This window comes from the organism of the source record quoted next, unplaced genomic scaffold (assembly GCF_019419815.1).
Source record: "Pyrus x bretschneideri cultivar Hongxiangsu unplaced genomic scaffold, Pyrus_bretschneideri_v1 Contig37, whole genome shotgun sequence".
Taxonomy (NCBI): Eukaryota; Viridiplantae; Streptophyta; class Magnoliopsida; order Rosales; family Rosaceae; genus Pyrus; species Pyrus x bretschneideri.
Window position 1 is genome coordinate 271,109 of NW_025999690.1, and position 4,515 is coordinate 275,623.

The window sequence follows — 4,515 nt, forward strand, 5'->3', positions numbered from 1 at the left end:
ATGAAATTACCCATCATCTTATTTGTTTTCCAACGAGTTCCACATAATCATATAAAAATAAATAACCAAATCATACATCTAAAAATACGTAAGGTATTACAAATAAATTGCGTACATTTGTTTTATAGGTACTATGGGTACATTTTCATAATTTTGTTGACATTTTTACATTGATTTATATGGTAGGATGTGAGAATAAAATTGAAAAAAAAAACAGAGAAAATTGCATGAACAATATGTGATAACTATTAACATGTATGTACAAAACCAAACACAACGTTCAAAAATATCGATGACTTAAACAGTTAATTTCCAGAAATATAGAAATATCAATCACTATTTTTCAAGATTTGTGGTCCATTTATTTAAATGCAATGGCGCCTAACGTAATTTTATAAAAAAAGGGCTTATGATAATCTAAATGGTGCCACATTTTAAGGAGCTAGTTTGATCAAAGGAAAACACACAATGTCAATCTAAATGCCTCACTAATAATTCAAGATGATTGCAACTAGATATTTTCACAAATTGTGAATAGGGAAAAATAGTTGGGAATAGGAAAAAGTAAATGTAAAGAACACAAAAACATATTTTTTTTATTTAAATACATTAAAATAGAGGGCACAAAAGCCTTTATTGTGTCTGTGTAAATTAATAAAAAAAAATTCCATCTCTGACATGCAAGCTAGACACAATGTTTTGTGGTCAAATTTTAATAGGCACAAATGCCCGACACAAACTATGTGCTTTTATGTTAGAGGGCACATTTGAGATATTTTGGTGCTCAATGGAATTTTAAAAGCACAAATATATATTTGTGAATGAAAATGAGAAGGGCACAAATCAATTGTGTTCTTAGCCCATTTTTGTTGTAGTGTTCCCTCTTCTACTTTCTGCCGCAGCCCCCTCCTCAAAATGATTTGTGCTTTTTCTTTTTCTTTTTTTTTTTCTTTTTTTTTTTTATGTTTTTTGTTTTTGTTTTTGTTTTAGTTTTTTATTTTTTATTTTTTTATTATTTTTTTTTTTTGGGTAGCTTCCTACCTAAAAACAATGAGAATAAATCTCCTTATAAAACCTCACGGCAAGAATCGGAAGAGTAAGTAAAAAAAGGCCAAATAAATGACCACTAATCCTAGCTCTAATGGACTTTTAAGTTCTTATTAAATAAAATAAAAAATAACAGAAATAATAAAACTAGTAACTATGTCTCTCCTCAAATCCATTGAATAGCGTTTCCATGTCCATTTGATATCCAAAACCGTTGCAGTTTCTTCTTATTATAACGCACAAGTCTTGGTGCAATTAGACTCTTGCTCTACTGGAAATACTCTAAACACTTGTAAATGTCATTTTTCACTTCTTTTCATGTAACTCCAGTATTGATGCGTAAGAATCAAAACAATATAATTGAGTGCATTTAACTCATTTGAATATACAATATAAGATGTTAACGTAACTTAACCGTTATCGTTTAAATAAAAAAAAGAGGAAAGAAAAGGAAAAAAAGAAGGGAGATAATCCTTCCTCCTTCTCAATTCCTCCCACATCTCCTTTCTCACTCTCTTTCGCCGCTTTCCAATCAAACCGAGCCTTTCTTCAACCCCAGGCTGTCTCTCTTTACATCCCAAATCTCTCTCTCTCTCTTCTTCCTTGGCTCATTTTGAGGACGTCCCTCGCCGCATCTCACTTCCTGGTCATAGATCTCGACTTTCCTTCTCTTATAGTGGATGGATCTTCCTTCTTTGTCTCAGCCCCGCTTCCATCAACAACTTCACCTCCACTTGCTCGTACTCGATTTGAGATCTACTCATTTAGACTAGCCGCCTTCTCGCGTGTTCTTACTTGACTAGCCGACGGCACACCGTCCATACTTGACCTGAGATTTTGTTGTGGTCACTCCGAGAGCAATGGGTTGGTTTTTTCCATTTTGTTAATGGGTAATTTTTAGTTTAATTTGTTTTTTTATTTTTGAATTTTCGATTTAATTGCTCTCATCCTATTACCTTACTCTTGGTAAGGGTGTTGATATCAGATCTCTTCAATTGTTTCTTAATTTAAGTTTTGTTTTTAATGGGTTAAACAGTGTCTGAGTTTTAATTATTTGCGTCCTATTACCTTACTCTTATTTGGCGTGTTTGTGGTGTTATAGGAAACAGGGTCTGAGATTAATATGTAGAATTTTGAAAGGAAGAAAAATGGGCTAAGTGTTTATGAATTTTGCAATTCCGATTTCAAATTTCTTTTATTGTATTTCTGAACATGTAGATTTTTTTTTTTGTTATTTTTTTTTTTTGAGGTGTTTGATTCTTTGGGGCTTGATAGTTGTGCCAAATGTATTTATTTTATTATTTTTATTTTTATTCCCAAGTGCATGTCCACATGTGTAGACCGTTTTGTAGCTTTCTAAAGTTTGGGTTCGTGCTTACATTGTTTGGGATTACTTTACTTTTCAGGCCTGGGTATTATAAAAAGCTTTGCCATTTCAGATTAAGATAAGATTTGATTATGTCTTACAGTTAATTGTGATGCCCATGGCGAGGTGTACATTTTTTTTCCTTTACACTTATGTGTTCTATCAATTAAACTCCAGACCAACTACTAATCTCCGAAGTTGTTTGAATTCCTGTTTGTTAAACGTTGTAGGAAATGGCTTATTTTGAGATATTCTTTGAATTCCTGTTTGTTTTAGCCCGACCCATAGTTTTATTGGTATCTTGGACGTGCATGTAAAACCAAGCTGAATATTTCTTACCAATGGTATTACTATTTGATTTTATTTTGTAATACTTGAATTTTATGTTTTTTATTTTTTTTAATATTTAACCTATTGGGCACAATAATAAAAAGGGGTGTGCTATCCACACACCCCATTTTACTTCTCACACATCCCTTGATAATTTCTATCCATTGATCTTCTTCAATTCATCAGATCCGACGGCTGAAAATGAAAAAGATGTGTGAGAAGTAAAATAGAATGTGTGGATATCACACCCTTAATAAAAATTGTGTTAACATGGATGGGAAAGTAATCTGACAACTTGCCAGAATGGAGCACAAAAGCATTTTATTTGTGCTGACATCATTGAGCACCAAATATAGTATTGTGCCCTCTGATCAAAGGGCACGTCTGTAGAGGGCACATATAAGATTTTGGTTGCTACACCGTTGTTATTAGTCTAAGGATATTAGTGCCCTTAGGCCTTATAAGCACATATAATTTTTTGTGCGCATTGCCCATATTTTTTGTAGTCAAGATTTTCCACTCCTTTAAATTATGATATCAATCGACAAACTAATCGTGAAATTCTTATAGACAAAAAGACAATAATATGGTACCGGTTAAAGACCAGAGTAAACTCGTATAATTTTGGACCAAAAAATTTGACTTAGAGTTCAAAGTATTACGTGCTGCATTGTTCATGCAGGAACTATTTATACTAGTAATTAAGATGGACTACTTGTTTAAGTAGGAGCATGTAAACTTACTTGTTTGCATTTCAATATCAATGAGGACATTGAGGAGGAAACAAGATCTTGTTTACTTTGGGAGAGGTTCGTAGTAGATTATTTCCTTCCTTTTTCATGTGTTTCCATTGATATCTTTCCGTCTAGCAGACACATTCTCTAGCACAGATATTAAAATAAAAATAAGTTTTAAACTTATAATTATTTTTTTTTAAACAATTTATAATTAATTTTACAAAAGCTAAAATATCACAAGGTAATTGTAAGTTAATATTTGCATGTTTACTTACTAAGAATAAGAGTTAGAATTGTTGTGAGCCACACGTATTAGGCTAAAACAGAACTCTCTGTCAATTGTTGGCCCGTGGAGCTGGTGCACGTACCAATAATTACAGAAAGTTGACGAAATTTTTAATTTTGAGTATAAATCCTAACTGACTTCACCGCAGGGGCTTAAATCCTTATTTTTTTACCATAGAATCTATCTTCCAACTATAAATACCCTATCACCGTGGGGATTATTAATCCAATTAAGCATTTAGGCAATGATGAATTGATCATTGATTTAATGAATGGGTTGGGTTAGTGGGGATTGGGGGAGAGAGAGAGGGATGAGGTGAGTTTGAGATAATAAAGAGAATTTTATATTAATTTGACTTAATACATGGCAAGTTCTGAGTGATGGTGGAGCAACACTCAACAAAGTTCAGTAGTAAACTAAGGCCCACATAAGTTTCTTTTTCAATATATAGACAAAGCAAACTTCATTGTTATAATTAATCTTAACTCGTACGAAAAATCAATGATGTTTTGTTACAAACTAATATAAAATAAAAGATAGAATAGCCAAGGTTTGGCTTAGGCGGTTTAGGTGGATTTAAGTAAATTTATTATATATCGTATAAATAAGTGTTTGCTCATATTGAAAACATATATAATTTCGTGAAAATATGAGAAATAAGCATATAATGTGTGTTCATCTAAGTATTCAATAAGAACCTTACAATTTATTGAAAAAATAAAAAGCAAAATGAAAGTTATGTTGCAGTC

General features: G+C 32.0%; 1 long non-coding RNA gene across 1 annotated transcript; it reads left to right on the plus strand.

Moving 5' to 3' along the window:
* Positions 1 to 1,003: 1,003 nt before the first annotated feature.
* Positions 1,004 to 2,779, plus strand: LOC125468329. Its single transcript, XR_007250727.1, has 2 exons — positions 1,004 to 1,937; positions 2,150 to 2,779. It is a non-coding gene; the product is annotated as an uncharacterized LOC125468329 (long non-coding RNA).
* The last annotated feature ends 1,736 nt before the right edge of the window (positions 2,780 to 4,515 follow it).